The sequence below is a fragment of the Mauremys reevesii genome, linkage group 2 (genome assembly GCF_016161935.1).
Source record: "Mauremys reevesii isolate NIE-2019 linkage group 2, ASM1616193v1, whole genome shotgun sequence".
NCBI classification, from domain to species: Eukaryota; Metazoa; Chordata; order Testudines; family Geoemydidae; genus Mauremys; species Mauremys reevesii.
In genome coordinates, this window is record NC_052624.1 from 239,879,960 (window position 1) to 239,896,341 (window position 16,382).

At 54.6% G+C, this 16,382-nt stretch overlaps 11 non-coding genes across 11 annotated transcripts; 3 read left to right on the forward strand and 8 right to left on the reverse strand.

Annotated features, from left to right (window-relative positions):
• Positions 1 to 2,289: 2,289 nt before the first annotated feature.
• Positions 2,290 to 2,372, reverse strand: TRNAL-UAA. Its single transcript has one exon. It is a non-coding gene; the product is annotated as a tRNA-Leu (tRNA).
• Positions 2,373 to 3,938: 1,566 nt separating this feature from the next.
• TRNAL-CAA lies at positions 3,939 to 4,021 on the reverse strand. The gene has a single exon. It is a non-coding gene; the product is annotated as a tRNA-Leu (tRNA).
• A 1,949-nt stretch (positions 4,022 to 5,970) lies between these two features.
• On the reverse strand, positions 5,971 to 6,053 carry TRNAL-UAA. Its single transcript has one exon. It is a non-coding gene; the product is annotated as a tRNA-Leu (tRNA).
• A 141-nt stretch (positions 6,054 to 6,194) lies between these two features.
• On the forward strand, positions 6,195 to 6,267 carry TRNAT-UGU. The gene has a single exon. It is a non-coding gene; the product is annotated as a tRNA-Thr (tRNA).
• Positions 6,268 to 7,625: 1,358 nt separating this feature from the next.
• On the reverse strand, positions 7,626 to 7,708 carry TRNAL-CAA. Its single transcript has one exon. It is a non-coding gene; the product is annotated as a tRNA-Leu (tRNA).
• A 1,951-nt stretch (positions 7,709 to 9,659) lies between these two features.
• Positions 9,660 to 9,742, reverse strand: TRNAL-UAA. The gene has a single exon. It is a non-coding gene; the product is annotated as a tRNA-Leu (tRNA).
• A 141-nt stretch (positions 9,743 to 9,883) lies between these two features.
• On the forward strand, positions 9,884 to 9,956 carry TRNAT-UGU. Its single transcript has one exon. It is a non-coding gene; the product is annotated as a tRNA-Thr (tRNA).
• Positions 9,957 to 11,311: 1,355 nt separating this feature from the next.
• TRNAL-CAA lies at positions 11,312 to 11,394 on the reverse strand. The gene has a single exon. It is a non-coding gene; the product is annotated as a tRNA-Leu (tRNA).
• A 1,956-nt stretch (positions 11,395 to 13,350) lies between these two features.
• On the reverse strand, positions 13,351 to 13,433 carry TRNAL-UAA. Its single transcript has one exon. It is a non-coding gene; the product is annotated as a tRNA-Leu (tRNA).
• Positions 13,434 to 13,574: 141 nt separating this feature from the next.
• TRNAT-UGU lies at positions 13,575 to 13,647 on the forward strand. Its single transcript has one exon. It is a non-coding gene; the product is annotated as a tRNA-Thr (tRNA).
• Positions 13,648 to 15,005: 1,358 nt separating this feature from the next.
• Positions 15,006 to 15,088, reverse strand: TRNAL-CAA. The gene has a single exon. It is a non-coding gene; the product is annotated as a tRNA-Leu (tRNA).
• Positions 15,089 to 16,382: the final 1,294 nt, after the last annotated feature.

Genomic DNA, 16,382 nt, shown 5'->3' on the forward strand with positions numbered 1-16,382 from the left:
ACAGAGATAATATAATCTACTTTCTCCTACTCAAGATTCCCCTGATATAGGCTGTGTCTATACTAGGATGGCTTGTGGTATAGTTGTTCTTGAAAACAAGACCTAAGACTAACAGCTGAGAGACACTGTGACAGCAGGACAATCTGGTCTCCATATATAGGCATTATCCCAGGAGGGGGAATGAGAATGATGATAAGTCGGTCATAACCTAGGGCTTGGTGTCTGGATCATATAAACTTTTTATGTTTTTTTCTGTAATGGAAGCTGAGAAAGACTCACATCTTAAAGCATGTTAAACCCCTGGGCTTTCAGTCTAAAGGGGCCTTAGTTCACTGTAGCTTAATACCTTTAATTTAGTCATGTTAACTTCACATCTTTTGTTGATTCGTCTTTGCTTGCCTGAGTATCCCTGTATAGACATGGCCTTACCTAGTTTAGCTCTCACCGAGGATAAATCTGGGTATGTTGAGACAACTGTTTATTTTGTGTTAAATTATTTTCTGTCTAGTTTTTAATAAATCCCATTTTAGGGAAAGGATGCCGTGTGTGTCTAAATTTCACACCGTCCCATCTCTGAGGAGAAAACACACAGATAACCTCTTAGAGGAGTACATCTAAAACCCAAACACCCCACTGTAATCTTGGTCAAAAGGGCATGGACAGAAGGATCCACTCCCAGTAAAATACATTGCAGATGTTAAGATGGCTAATCCAAATAATCCATAAGTGGCTGACACCAAGAGACGAAACAGGAGATAGAGATGGCAGTGGCCTTTTGGTGGCAATATGATAGAGACAGGCTCCAGGAATAGAACCAGGCCTGCAGTCAGTACAGTAAGAGTGGACAGGACATAGGAAGCTGTTTGGAGGCTATTCACAAACAAGTAGAGGGGTCAGCGTTAGACACAGTCTCAGTATGCTGCAATCTCAAGGACTGAGATTGTTGATGCCTTTCTTTCCGTCACATGCCTTCCCAGGAATAGCTGTAATCCATCTCAAATTTCTCAAATCATCCAATTTATTTTACAGTAATTACTGAAAATTGTCTAATTATTACCCTGCAGAAAGTGTGATAATTTTTCTCTCTCCTTATCTTGACTTATGCTACAAACACGAGCGGACCTCTATCTATAATATTTTGCATGCATTTTTAAGACATCTGCAGGGAACCTTAATTCTACGCATACGCAGTGGCGCAGAATTCTCCCAGGAGTAAAATCACCTCTCTGCAGGTGCCCTGGACACCCGAAACCTACTGCTGGGGAGGGTCGTATGACCACTCTTCTGGCTTCCCTTTGCATCCCCATCACTAAGACATTCTTCTGCGGGGAAGTAAAGACATCTGCAGGGAACCTAAATTCTGCGCATGCGCAGTGGCGCAGAATTCTCCCAGGAGTAAAATCAGCATCCTCTGGGGCGAGATGCAGTGACGGTGGCTTTGCTTGATGGTGGGTTTTCGGTTTGGTGTTTTGGTGGGCGGGGGGAGAAGCGGGAGGTGGGCAGGTTAAAGGGAAGCAGCAGCTGCTTGAAGGTTTCTACCAACTAGTCAAAAGGAAGCAGCAAAGGCCAGCCAGAGGCAATGGGGATTCAAATGGGTAGACGGACAGGCCTCTAGGCTGTGGAGGTCAAGACCGTAATCGCTCGGCCGCCCTGGCCAGCAGCGAGGAGAAGCTTCTCCACTCCAGGAGAAAAGCCTTGGACGTCCTGCGGCCCTCTGACTCTGGGCGATTCCACACCGGCCCAGACTCTGCGGCCACCATCCGATGCGTTAGGTCATGCCACAGGCTCCTGGCAGACAGCTTGCACTTCTGCGGGGCGCGAGAGCCCAAATGAGAAACGGCACCCAGCTAGAGCTCGCAGAGCAGCACGCTGGCCGCAGTGAAATTCCGAGCCACACAGACACGTGCCTAGTGGAGCGCGAGCCCACCGCCTTCACTGCTCGGACACCGCGGGGCTCCCCGAAGGCTCTCGCATGGAAACAGAAAGACGTTGGGACGTCTCCGAGGATCCAGCTCTCTTTGGGCTGGCATCCATCCCCCAAGACGATCCTGGCAGGTGCAGTTTCGCCGAGGTGGGTGGAGCTGGGCCTGGCTCCGTAGCTCAGGGTTTAGGGCACTGGCCTCGTAAACCAGGGTTGGTGAGTTTAAATCTTGCTGGAGCATGGCTGCAGGGGCAGATTTTCAGACTCGTTCGCCTTGTCCAGCGCTGAGTAGTTGCAGGGAAGCTTCCCTTATAGCAGGGGATTAAAAGATGGCCCCTCAGAGGTCCCAGGTGGGGAGAGCAGCACCCTGCCAGAAGTGGGGATCGAACCCACGCGGACACATGTCCATTGGAACTTAAATTCAACGCCTTAACCCATCGGCCATTCTGGCGAGCACCCAAGGCCTGGCCCAGCGGAAGAAGGACTTCTTGAGAGGTCGTCAATGCGCCCGCTGCCTTGAGCGCGTGACCATGGCAGGCGCAGCATCACTTAGGTAGGCCTGGTGGGTGAAGGATGACAGCATGGTAGCCCTGGCTCCATAGCTCAGGGGTTAGAGTCTTGTAAACCAGGGGTCGTGAGTTCAACTCTCACTGGGGCCTGGGTCGCAGTTTTGGGCTGGGCCTGATGTCCCCCCCAGTGGTGAGCTGTGTGACCTTGCACTCCACATGGTTATGGAAATATGCTTATGAGTGGGACTATAAGGTAACCAAAATACGCTTCATGCAAAAGGTCTCTTGGAAGGTATCATTACAAAGCTTATAAGCTACTGAGCGTGTTCATCTTATTTGTATGAATCTATCATTCTTGTATCTGAAGCCAGAAATATGAAGTATTACTCCGAAGTCCTAGTGTCATTAGGCAAAGTGTGGGCCATTAATGGTGCTTTAGAATCTTGATGGCTCCCATTGACCAGGACAACTGGTTGTAAACGGCTCTGTTTACTTGTAAGCCTTCCTGCATACGTGGGTGCCAGCCAATGAGTGATGAAGTCTCACAGGACATGTGAACATTTCACATGATCCCGGAATCCATCTTAAACCTGGTGCTTTTCCATTTAGAAGGAAGGGTGGAAACCCAAGAGAGAGACAAAGGATTCCCGCCTCGTGCCAAAGATATAAAAGGGGGTGGAAGAGAACAAAGGGGGCGGCAGTCATGAGAAAACCCCTTGTGACCACCTGAGCTGGAACTAACAAGAGCTGTAGCAGGGGAAAGGATTGGGCCCAGACTAAGAAGGAGTCTTGTCTGCGAAAGAAGCTGATTGGAACATCTCGGAGGGTGAGATTTACCTGGCTTCAGTTTCTTAAATGTGTTAGGCTTAGACTTGCGTGTTTTGTTTTATTTTCCTTGGTAACTTACTTTGCTCTGTCTTTTATTACTTGAAACCACTTAAATCCTACTTTTTATACTTAATAACGTCACTTTTCTTTATTATTAAACCCAGAGTAACTGATTGATAGGCGGGGGAGCAAACAGCTGCGCATATCTCTCTATCAGTATTAGAGAGGGCGGACCCCCTGTGAGTTTACCCTGCATAAGCTTTCGAGCGAGTAAAACAGATTGATTGGGGGTTTGGATCCCACGGGGAGCTGGGTGTCTGGGTGCTGGAGACAGGAAACCGGCTGAGCAGGTTTGGTTAAAGTCTGCAGCTTTGGGGGCGTGGTTCAGACCTCGGGTCTGTGTTGCAGCAGAGTAGCGTGTCTGGCTCGACAAGACAGGCTTCTGGGGTCCCAAGCTGGCAGGGTAAACAGGCTCAGAGGTAGTTTCGGCACCTCCAGCGACAGTCCCCAGGGGGTCTCTGTGACAGAAACCATTGCAAGGCACTTGGCTTTTCTTAGGTACTTGTTAATTTTGGGGAGGGGGCACAGGAGGGCAGGATGCCAGAGGGCTTTGTTAAAGAGAAGCAGCAGCAGCCTGAATTTGTGTACCACTGGGTCAAAGGGTAGCAGCAACAGGGGCCTACCAGAAGTGGGAGTCGAACCCACGCAGGCTCACGCCCATTGGAACTTGAGTCCAACGCCTTAACCACTCGGCCATTCTGGTGAGCGGGTAACCCTGGCCCCACCGCTACACCCAAAAAGGCTTGGGCGTGCCCGGCGCTCTTGCTTTGGAGAACTACCCAGCTAGCTGCGTCTCAACAGGGTTCAGAAAATGCTACGCTTGCTTAGGAAGTTGTCTCTCTGAGTGCGCTTAGCTGCGGAGTGCCCGGCCGGCGGCTTGGAGTCCAGGGGAGGTGAAACTGTCCCCCTTCCACTCGCCCACCCCCCCGGGTCAGAATTTGGGCAAAATCTCCAAATCCAAAGCAAAGACGTCGAGTGCCGCTGGTCCTGTGGAAGAGTGCTCCGGCTCCTGTGCTCACAGCAGCGCCCAGGCTTGGGGGACTGCCTATGACCCACTAGTCGGGAGGATGGGGTCCCGGGCCCTGCAGCTCCAAGGGCCACAAGTTAGCCTCCAGAGGCCGACTACCGAGCCTCTCTTGGTCTCCCGCAGCTCGACTATTAAGCCTTCCGCCATGGCTTCTCTTGGCAGGGAGCAGCATCCCCACTGGCGCCCGCTTTGGGAGGCAGCCCGGCTGGAAAGAATTGGGGCCACCAGGTCAACCCATTGGACGGCATGGGCCCGGTTCTCCCAACCTCAGCCCTGCGCTGAGGGTACCTTGGGCATCCCGCTGAAGGGCCGCCTGGAGCAGAGCTGTTGGGGAAAGGGAGAGAGTCTTGGGTCAAGGGCCCACTTTCCATTCGTGGCAGCGAGGCCGCTGCTCTGCTACGCACAAAACCCTGAGCCAGGTCTTCTACGAAGGCTTTAGATAAGCTCACGCCCATCGGAAGTCCCGTCCTCCCCAGCCCAGCCAGGACTAGCAGCTGAGCCCAGCGCAGGGTAGGATCCACCAGCCGGGTCTTCCCGAGTCCCGCCCCCTCCACCACTGTGATTCACCTCTCTGCCAGCTGCCCTGGACACCTGAAACCTACTGCTGGGGAGGGTCGCATGACCGCTCTTCTGGCTTCCCTTTGCTTCCCCGTCACTAAGTCATTCTTCTGCGGGAAAGTAAAGACATCTGCAGGAACCTAAATTCTGCGCATGCGCAGTGGCGCAGAATTCTCCCAGGAGTAAAATCAGCATCCTCTGGGGCGAGATGGAGTGACGGTGGCTTTGCTTGATGGTGGGTTTTCGGTTTGGTGTTTTGGTGGGCGGGGGGAGAAGGGGAGGTGGGCAGGTTAAAGGGAAGCAGCAGCTGCTTGAAGGTTTCTACCAACTAGTCAAAAGGAAGCAGCAAAGGCCAGCCAGAGGCAATGGGGATTCAAATGGGTAGACGGACAGGCCTCTAGGCTGTGGAGGTCAAGACCAGAATCGCCGGCCGCCCTGGCCAGCAGCGAGGAGAAGCTTCTCCACCCAGGAGAAAAGCCTTGACGCCCTGCGGCCCTCTGACTCTGGGCGATTCCACACCGCCCAGACTCTGCGCCACCATCCGATGCGTTAGGTCATGCCACAGGCTCCTGGCAGACAGCTTGCACTTCTGCGGGGCGCGAGAGCCCAAAGGAGAAACGGCACCCAGCTAGAGCTCGCAGAGCAGCACGCTGGCCGCAGTGAAATTCCGAGCCACGCAGACACGTGCCTAGTGGAGCGCGAGCCCACCGCCTTCACTGCTCGGACACCGCGGGGCTCCCCGAAGGCTCTCGCATGGAAACAGAAAGACGTTGGGACGTCTCCGAGGATCCAGCTCTCTTTGGGCTGGCATCCATCCCCCAAGACGATCCTGGCAGGTGCAGTTTCGCCGAGGTGGGTGGAGCTGGGCCTGGCTCCGTAGCTCAGGGTTTAGGGCACTGGCCTCGTAAACCAGGGTTGGTGAGTTTAAATCTTGCTGGAGCATGGCTGCAGGGGCAGATTTTCAGACTCGTCGCCTTGTCCAGCGCTGAGTAGTTGCAGGAAGCTTCCTTATAGCAGGGGATTAAAAGACGGCCCCTCAGAGGTCCCAGGTGGGGAGAGCAGCACCCTGCCAGAAGTGGGGATCGAACCCACGCGGACACATGTCCATTGGAACTTAAATCCAACGCCTTAACCCCTCGGCCATTCTGGCGAGCGCCCAAGGCCTGGCCCAGCGGAAGAAGGACTTCTTGAGAGGTCGTCAATGCGCCCGCTGCCTTGAGCGCGTGACCATGGCAGGCGCAGCATCACTTAGGTAGGCCTGGTGGGTGAAGGATGACAGCATGGTAGGCCTGGCTCCATAGCTCAGGGGTTAGAGCACTGGTCTTGTAAACCAGGGGTCGTGAGTTCAACTCTCACTGGGGCCTGGGTAGCAGTTTTGGGCTGGGCCTGATGTCCCCCCCAGTGGTGAGCTGTGTGACCTTGCACTCCACATGGTTATGGAAATATGCTTATGAGTGGGACTATAAGGTAACCAAAATACGCTTCATGCAAAAGGTCTCTTGGAAGGTATCATTACAAAGCTTATAAGCTACTGAGCGTGTTCATCTTATTTGTATGAATCTATCATTCTTGTATCTGAAGCCAGAAATATGAAGTATTACTCCGAAGTCCTAGTGTCATTAGGCAAAGTGTGGGCCATTAATGGTGCTTTAGAATCTTGATGGCTCCCATTGACCAGGACAACTGGTTGTAAACGGCTCTGTTTACTTGTAAGCCTTCCTGCATACGTGGTGCCAGCCAATGAGTGATGAAGTCTCACAGGACATGTGAACATTTCACATGATCCCGGAATCCATCTTAAACCTGGTGCTTTTCCATTTAGAAGGAAGGGTGGAAACCCGGCGAGAGAGACAAAGGATTCCCGCCTCGTGCCAAAGATATAAAAGGGGGTGGAAGAGAACAAAGGGGGCGGCAGTCATGAGAAAACCCCTTGTGACCACCTGAGCTGGAACTAACAAGAGCTGTAGCAGGGGAAAGGATTGGGCCCAGACTAAGAAGGAGTCTTGTCTGCGAAAGAAGCTGATTGGAACATCTCGGAGGGTGAGATTTACCTGGCTTCAGTTTCTTAAATGTGTTAGGCTTAGACTTGCGTGTTTTGTTTTATTTTCCTTGGTAACTTACTTTGCTCTGTCTTTTATTACTTGAAACCACTTAAATCCTACTTTTTATACTTAATAACGTCACTTTTCTTTATTATTAAACCCAGAGTAACTGATTGATAGGCGGGGGAGCAAACAGCTGCGCATATCTCTCTATCAGTATTAGAGAGGGCGGACCCCCTGTGAGTTTACCCTGCATAAGCTTTCGAGCGAGTAAAACAGATTGATTGGGGGTTTGGATCCCACGGGGAGCTGGGTGTCTGGGTGCTGGAGACAGGAAACCGGCTGAGCAGGTTTGGTTAAAGTCTGCAGCTTTGGGGGCGTGGTTCAGACCTCAGGTCTGTGTTGCAGCAGAGTAGCGTGTCTGGCTCGACAAGACAGGCTTCTGGGGTCCCAAGCTGGCAGGGTAAACAGGCTCAGAGGTAGTTTCGGCACCTCCAGCGACAGTCCCCAGGGGGTCTCTGTGACAGAAACCATTGCAAGGCACTTGGCTTTTCTTAGGTACTTGTTAATTTTGGGGAGGGGGCACAGGAGGGCAGGATGCCAGAGGGCTTTGTTAAAGAGAAGCAGCAGCAGCCTGAATTTGTGTACCACTGGGTCAAAGGGTAGCAGCAACAGGGGCCTACCAGAAGTGGGAGTCGAACCCACGCAGGCTCACGCCCATTGGAACTTGAGTCCAACGCCTTAACCACTCGGCCATTCTGGTGAGCGGGTAACCCTGGCCCCACCGCTACACCCAAAAAGGCTTGGGCGTGCCCGGCGCTCTTGCTTTGGAGAACTACCCAGCTAGCTGCGTCTCAACAGGGTTCAGAAAATGCTACGCTTGCTTAGGAAGTTGTCTCTCTGAGTGCGCTTGGCTAGCTGCGGAGTGCCCGGCCGGCGGCTTGGAGTCCAGGGGAGGTGAAACTGTCCCCCTTCCACTCGCCCACCCCCCCGGGTCAGAATTTGGGCAAAATCTCCAAATCCAAAGCAAAGACGTCGAGTGCCGCTGGTCCTGTGGAAGAGTGCTCCGCCCTGTGCTCACAGCAGCGCCCAGGCTTGGGGACTGCCTATGACCCACTAGTCGGGAGGATGGGGTCCCGGGCCCTGCAGCTCCAAGGGCCACAAGTTAGCCTCCAGAGGCCGACTACCGAGCCTCTCTTGGTCTCCCGCAGCTCGACTATTAAGCCTTCCGCCATGGCTTCTCTTGGCAGGGAGCAGCATCCCCACTGGCGCCCGCTGGGAGGCAGCCCGGCTGGAAAGAATTGGGGCCACCAGGTCAACCCATTGGACGGCATGGGCCCGGTTCTCCCAACCTCAGCCCTGCGCTGAGGGTACCTTGGGCATCCCGCTGAAGGGCCGCCCGGAGCAGAGCTGTTGGGGAAAGGGAGAGAGTCTTGGGTCAAGGGCCCACTTTCCATTCGTGGCAGCGAGGCCGCTGCTCTGCTACGCACAAAACCCTGAGCCAGGTCTTCTACGAAGGCTTTAGATAAGCTCACGCCCATCGGAAGTCCCGTCCTCCCCAGCCCAGCCAGGACTAGCAGCTGAGCCCAGCGCAGGGTAGGATCCACCAGCCGGGTCTTCCCGAGTCCCGCCCCCTCCACCACTGTGATTCACCTCTCTGCCAGCTGCCCTGGACACCTGAAACCTACTGCTGGGGAGGGTCGCATGACCGCTCTTCTGGCTTCCCTTGCTTCCCGTCACTAAGTCATTCTTCTGCGGGAAAGTAAAGACATCTGCAGGGAACCTAAATTCTGCGCATGCGCAGTGGCGCAGAATTCTCCCAGGAGTAAAATCAGCATCCTCTGGGGCGAGATGGAGTGACGGTGGCTTTGCTTGATGGTGGGTTTTCGGTTTGGTGTTTTGGTGGGCGGGGGGAGAAGCGGAGGTGGGCAGGTTAAAGGAAGCAGCAGCTGCTTGAAGGTTTCTACCAACTAGTCAAAAGGAAGCAGCAAAGGCCAGCCAGAGGCAATGGGGATTCAAATGGGTAGACGGACAGGCCTCTAGGCTGTGGAGGTCAAGACCGTAATCGCTCGGCCGCCTGGCCAGCAGCGAGGAGAAGCTTCTCCACTCCAGGAGAAAAGCCTTGACGCCCTGCGGCCCTCTGACTCTGGGCGATTCCACACCGCCCAGACTCTGCGGCCACCATCCGATGCGTTAGGTCATGCCACAGGCTCCTGGCAGACAGCTTGCACTTCTGCGGGGCGCGAGAGCCCAAAGGAGAAACGGCACCCAGCTAGAGCTCGCAGAGCAGCACGCTGGCCGCAGTGAAATTCCGAGCCACGCAGACACGTGCCTAGTGGAGCGCGAGCCCACCGCCTTCACTGCTCGGACACCGCGGGGCTCCCCGAAGGCTCTCGCATGGAAACAGAAAGACGTTGGGACGTCTCCGAGGATCCAGCTCTCTTTGGGCTGGCATCCATCCCCCAAGACGATCCTGGCAGGTGCAGTTTCGCCGAGGTGGGTGGAGCTGGGCCTGGCTCCGTAGCTCAGGGTTTAGGCCACTGGCCTCGTAAACCAGGGTTGGTGAGTTTAAATCTTGCTGGAGCATGGCTGCAGGGGCAGATTTTCAGACTCGTTCGCCTTGTCCAGCGCTGAGTAGTTGCAGGGAAGCTTCCCTTATAGCAGGGGATTAAAAGACGGCCCCTCAGAGGTCCCAGGTGGGGAGAGCAGCACCCTGCCAGAAGTGGGGATCGAACCCACGCGGACACATGTCCATTGGAACTTAAATCCAACGCCTTAACCCCTCGGCCATTCTGGCGAGCGCCCAAGGCCTGGCCCAGCGGAAGAAGGACTTCTTGAGAGGTCGTCAATGCGCCCGCTGCCTTGAGCGCGTGACCATGGCAGGCGCAGCATCACTGAGGTAGGCCTGGTGGGTGAAGGATGACAGCATGGTAGGCCTGGCTCCATAGCTCAGGGGTTAGAGCACTGGTCTTGTAAACCAGGGGTCGTGAGTTCAACTCTCACTGGGGCCTGGGTAGCAGTTTTGGGCTGGGCCTGATGTCCCCCCCAGTGGTGAGCTGTGTGACCTTGCACTCCACATGGTTATGGAAATATGCTTATGAGTGGGACTATAAGGTAACCAAAATACGCTTCATGCAAAAGGTCTCTTGGAAGGTATCATTACAAAGCTTATAAGCTACTGAGCGTGTTCATCTTATTTGTATGAATCTATCATTCTTGTATCTGAAGCCAGAAATATGAAGTATTACTCCGAAGTCCTAGTGTCATTAGGCAAAGTGTGGGCCATTAATGGTGCTTTAGAATCTTGATGGCTCCCATTGACCAGGACAACTGGTTGTAAACGGCTCTGTTTACTTGTAAGCCTTCCTGCATACGTGGGTGCCAGCCAATGAGTGATGAAGTCTCACAGGACATGTGAACATTTCACATGATCCCGGAATCCATCTTAAACCTGGTGCTTTTCCATTTAGAAGGAAGGGTGGAAACCCGGCGAGAGAGACAAAGGATTCCCGCCTCGTGCCAAAGATATAAAAGGGGGTGGAAGAGAACAAAGGGGGCGGCAGTCATGAGAAAACCCCTTGTGACCACCTGAGCTGGAACTAACAAGAGCTGTAGCAGGGGAAAGGATTGGGCCCAGACTAAGAAGGAGTCTTGTCTGCGAAAGAAGCTGATTGGAACATCTCGGAGGGTGAGATTTACCTGGCTTCAGTTTCTTAAATGTGTTAGGCTTAGACTTGCGTGTTTTGTTTTATTTTCCTTGGTAACTTACTTTGCTCTGTCTTTTATTACTTGAAACCACTTAAATCCTACTTTTTATACTTAATAACGTCACTTTTCTTTATTATTAAACCCAGAGTAACTGATTGATAGGCGGGGGAGCAAACAGCTGCGCATATCTCTCTATCAGTATTAGAGAGGGCGGACCCTGTGAGTTTACCCTGCATAAGCTTTGAGCGAGTAAAACAGATTGATTGGGGGTTTGATCCCACGGGGAGCTGGGTGTCTGGGTGCTGGAGACAGGAAACCGGCTGAGCAGGTTTGGTTAAAGTCTGCAGCTTTGGGGGCGTGGTTCAGACCTCGGGTCTGTGTTGCAGCAGAGTAGCGTGTCTGGCTCGACAAGACAGGCTTCTGGGGTCCCAAGCTGGCAGGGTAAACAGGCTCAGAGGTAGTTTCGGCACCTCCAGCGACAGTCCCCAGGGGGTCTCTGTGACAGAAACCATTGCAAGGCACTTGGCTTTTCTTAGGTACTTGTTAATTTTGGGGAGGGGGCACAGGAGGGCAGGATGCCAGAGGGCTTTGTTAAAGAGAAGCAGCAGCAGCCTGAATTTGTGTACCACTGGGTCAAAGGGTAGCAGCAACAGGGGCCTACCAGAAGTGGGAGTCGAACCCACGCAGGCTCACGCCCATTGGAACTTGAGTCCAACGCCTTAACCACTCGGCCATTCTGGTGAGCGGGTAACCCTGGCCCCACCGCTACACCCAAAAAGGCTTGGGCGTGCCCGGCGCTCTTGCTTTGGAGAACTACCCAGCTAGCTGCGTCTCAACAGGGTTCAGAAAATGCTACGCTTGCTTAGGAAGTTGTCTCTCTGAGTGCGCTTGGCTAGCTGCGGAGTGCCCGGCCGGCGGCTTGGAGTCCAGGGGAGGTGAAACTGTCCCCCTTCCACTCGCCCACCCCCCCGGGTCAGAATTTGGGCAAAATCTCCAAATCCAAAGCAAAGACGTCGAGTGCCGCTGGTCCTGTGGAAGAGTGCTCCGGCTCCTGTGCTCACAGCAGCGTTCCAGGCTTGGGGGACTGCCTATGACCCACTAGTCGGGAGGATGGGGTCCCGGGCCCTGCAGCTCCAAGGGCCACAAGTTAGCCTCCAGAGGCCGACTACCGAGCCTCTCTTGGTCTCCCGCAGCTCGACTATTAAGCCTTCCGCCATGGCTTCTCTTGGCAGGGAGCAGCATCCCCACTGGCGCCCGCTTTGGGAGGCAGCCCGGCTGGAAAGAATTGGGGCCACCAGGTCAACCCATTGGACGGCATGGGCCCGGTTCTCCCAACCTCAGCCCTGCGCTGAGGGTACCTTGGGCATCCCGCTGAAGGGCCGCCCGGAGCAGAGCTGTTGGGGAAAGGGAGAGAGTCTTGGGTCAAGGGCCCACTTTCCATTCGTGGCAGCGAGGCCGCTGCTCTGCTACGCACAAAACCCTGAGCCAGGTCTTCTACGAAGGCTTTAGATAAGCTCACGCCCATCGGAAGTCCCGTCCTCCCCAGCCCAGCCAGGACTAGCAGCTGAGCCCAGCGCAGGGTAGGATCCACCAGCCGGGTCTTCCCGAGTCCCGCCCCCTCCACCACTGTGATTCACCTCTCTGCCAGCTGCCCTGGACACCTGAAACCTACTGCTGGGGAGGGTCGCATGACCGCTCTTCTGGCTTCCCTTTGCTTCCCCGTCACTAAGTCATTCTTCTGCGGGAAAGTAAAGACATCTGCAGGGAACCTAAATTCTGCGCATGCGCAGTGGCGCAGAATTCTCCCAGGAGTAAAATCAGCATCCTCTGGGGCGAGATGGAGTGACGGTGGCTTTGCTTGATGGTGGGTTTTCGGTTTGGTGTTTTGGTGGGCGGGGGGAGAAGCGGGAGGTGGGCAGGTTAAAGGGAAGCAGCAGCTGCTTGAAGGTTTCTACCAACTAGTCAAAAGGAAGCAGCAAAGGCCAGCCAGAGGCAATGGGGATTCAAATGGGTAGACGGACAGGCCTCTAGGCTGTGGAGGTCAAGACCGTAATCGCCGCCGCCTGGCCAGCAGCGAGGAGAAGCTTCTCCACTCCAGGAGAAAAGCCTTGGACGCCCTGCGCCCTCTGACTCTGGGCGATTCCACACCGCCCAGACTCTGCGGCCACCATCCGATGCGTTAGGTCATGCCACAGGCTCCTGGCAGACAGCTTGCACTTCTGCGGGCGCGAGCCCAAAGGAGAAACGGCACCCAGCTAGAGCTCGCAGAGCAGCACGCTGGCCGCAGTGAAATTCCGAGCCACGCAGACACGTGCCTAGTGGAGCGCGAGCCCACCGCCTTCACTGCTCGGACACCGCGGGGCTCCCCGAAGGCTCTCGCATGGAAACAGAAAGACGTTGGGACGTCTCCGAGGATCCAGCTCTCTTTGGGCTGGCATCCATCCCCCAAGACGATCCTGGCAGGTGCAGTTTCGCCGAGGTGGGTGGAGCTGGGCCTGGCTCCGTAGCTCAGGGTTTAGGCCACTGGCCTCGTAAACCAGGGTTGGTGAGTTTAAATCTTGCTGGAGCATGGCTGCAGGGGCAGATTTTCAGACTCGTTCGCCTTGTCCAGCGCTGAGTAGTTGCAGGGAAGCTTCCCTTATAGCAGGGGATTAAAAGACGGCCCCTCAGAGGTCCCAGGTGGGGAGAGCAGCACCCTGCCAGAAGTGGGGATCGAACCCACGCGGACACATGTCCATTGGAACTTAAATCCAACGCCTTAACCCCTCGGCCATTCTGGCGAGCGCCCAAGGCCTGGCCCAGCGGAAGAAGGACTTCTTGAGAGGTCGTCAATGCGCCCGCTGCCTTGAGCGCGTGACCATGGCAGGCGCAGCATCACTGAGGTAGGCCTGGTGGGTGAAGGATGACAGCATGGTAGGCCTGGCTCCATAGCTCAGGGGTTAGAGCACTGGTCTTGTAAACCAGGGGTCGTGAGTTCAACTCTCACTGGGGCCTGGGTAGCAGTTTTGGGCTGGGCCTGATGTCCCCCCCAGTGGTGAGCTGTGTGACCTTGCACTCCACATGGTTATGGAAATATGCTTATGAGTGGGACTATAAGGTAACCAAAATACGCTTCATGCAAAAGGTCTCTTGGAAGGTATCATTACAAAGCTTATAAGCTACTGAGCGTGTTCATCTTATTTGTATGAATCTATCATTCTTGTATCTGAAGCCAGAAATATGAAGTATTACTCCGAAGTCCTAGTGTCATTAGGCAAAGTGTGGGCCATTAATGGTGCTTTAGAATCTTGATGGCTCCCATTGACCAGGACAACTGGTTGTAAACGGCTCTGTTTACTTGTAAGCCTTCCTGCATACGTGGGTGCCAGCCAATGAGTGATGAAGTCTCACAGGACATGTGAACATTTCACATGATCCCGGAATCCATCTTAAACCTGGTGCTTTTCCATTTAGAAGGAAGGGTGGAAACCCGGCGAGAGAGACAAAGGATTCCCGCCTCGTGCCAAAGATATAAAAGGGGGTGGAAGAGAACAAAGGGGGCGGCAGTCATGAGAAAACCCCTTGTGACCACCTGAGCTGGAACTAACAAGAGCTGTAGCAGGGGAAAGGATTGGGCCCAGACTAAGAAGGAGTCTTGTCTGCGAAAGAAGCTGATTGGAACATCTCGGAGGGTGAGATTTACCTGGCTTCAGTTTCTTAAATGTGTTAGGCTTAGACTTGCGTGTTTTGTTTTATTTTCCTTGGTAACTTACTTTGCTCTGTCTTTTATTACTTGAAACCACTTAAATCCTACTTTTTATACTTAATAACGTCACTTTTCTTTATTATTAAACCCAGAGTAACTGATTGATAGGCGGGGGAGCAAACAGCTGCGCATATCTCTCTATCAGTATTAGAGAGGGCGGACCCCCTGTGAGTTTACCCTGCATAAGCTTTCGAGCGAGTAAAACAGATTGATTGGGGGTTTGGATCCCACGGGGAGCTGGGTGTCTGGGTGCTGGAGACAGGAAACCGGCTGAGCAGGTTTGGTTAAAGTCTGCAGCTTTGGGGGCGTGGTTCAGACCTCGGGTCTGTGTTGCAGCAGAGTAGCGTGTCTGGCTCGACAAGACAGGCTTCTGGGGTCCCAAGCTGGCAGGGTAAACAGGCTCAGAGGTAGTTTCGGCACCTCCAGCGACAGTCCCCAGGGGGTCTCTGTGACAGAAACCATTGCAAGGCACTTGGCTTTTCTTAGGTACTTGTTAATTTTGGGAGGGGGCACAGGAGGGCAGGATGCCAGAGGGCTTTGTTAAAGAGAAGCAGCAGCAGCCTGAATTTGTGTACCACTGGGTCAAAGGGTAGCAGCAACAGGGGCCTACCAGAAGTGGGAGTCGAACCCACGCAGGCTCACGCCCATTGGAACTTGAGTCCAACGCCTTAACCACTCGGCCATTCTGGTGAGCGGGTAACCCTGGCCCCACCGCTACACCCAAAAGGCTTGGGCGTGCCCGGCGCTCTGCTTTGGAGAACTACCCAGCTAGCTGCGTCTCAACAGGGTTCAGAAAATGCTACGCTTGCTTAGGAAGTTGTCTCTCTGAGTGCGCTTGGCTGGCTGCGGAGTGCCCGCCGGCGGCTTGGAGTCCAGGGGAGGTGAAACTGTCCCCCTTCCACTCGCCCACCCCCCCGGGTCAGAATTTGGGCAAAATCTCCAAATCCAAAGCAAAGACGTCGAGTGCCGCTGGTCCTGTGGAAGAGTGCTCCGGCTCCTGTGCTCACAGCAGCGCCCAGGCTTGGGGACTGCCTATGACCCACTAGTCGGGAGGATGGGGTCCCGGCCCTGCAGCTCCAAGGGCCACAAGTTAGCCTCCAGAGGCCGACTACCGAGCCTCTCTTGGTCTCCCGCAGCTCGACTATTAAGCCTTCCGCCATGGCTTCTCTTGGCAGGAGCAGCATCCCCACTGGCGCCCGCTTTGGGAGGCAGCCCGGCTGGAAAGAATTGGGGCCACCAGGTCAACCCATTGGACGGCATGGGCCCGGTTCTCCCAACCTCAGCCCTGCGCTGAGGGTACCTTGGGCATCCCGCTGAAGGGCCGCCGAGCAGAGCTGTTGGGGAAAGGGAGAGAGTCTTGGGTCAAGGGCCCACTTTCCATTCGTGGCAGCGAGGCCGCTGCTCTGCTACGCACAAAACCCTGAGCCAGGTCTTCTACGAAGGCTTTAGATAAGCTCACGCCCATCGGAAGTCCCGTCCTCCCCAGCCCAGCCAGGACTAGCAGCTGAGCCCAGCGCAGGGTAGGATCCACCAGCCGGGTCTTCCCGAGTCCCGCCTCCACCACTGTGATTCACCTCTCTGCCAGCTGCCCTGGACACCTGAAACCTACTGCTGGGGAGGGTCGCATGACCGCTCTTCTGGCTTCCCTTTGCTTCCCGTCACTAAGTCATTCTTCTGGGAAAGTAAAGACATCTGCAGGAACCTAAATTCTGCGCATGCGCAGTGGCGCAGAATTCTCCCAGGAGTAAAATCAGCATCCTCTGGGGCGAGATGGAGTGACGGTGGCTTTGCTTGATGGTGGGTTTTCGGTTTGGTGTTTTGGTGGGCGGGGGGAGAAGCGGGAGGTGGGCAGGTTAAAGGGAAGCAGCAGCTGCTTGAAGGTTTCTACCAACTAGTCAAAAGGAAGCAGCAAAGGCCAGCCAGAGGCAATGGGGATTCAAATGGGTAGACGGACAGGCCTCTAGGCTGTGGAGGTCAAGACCGA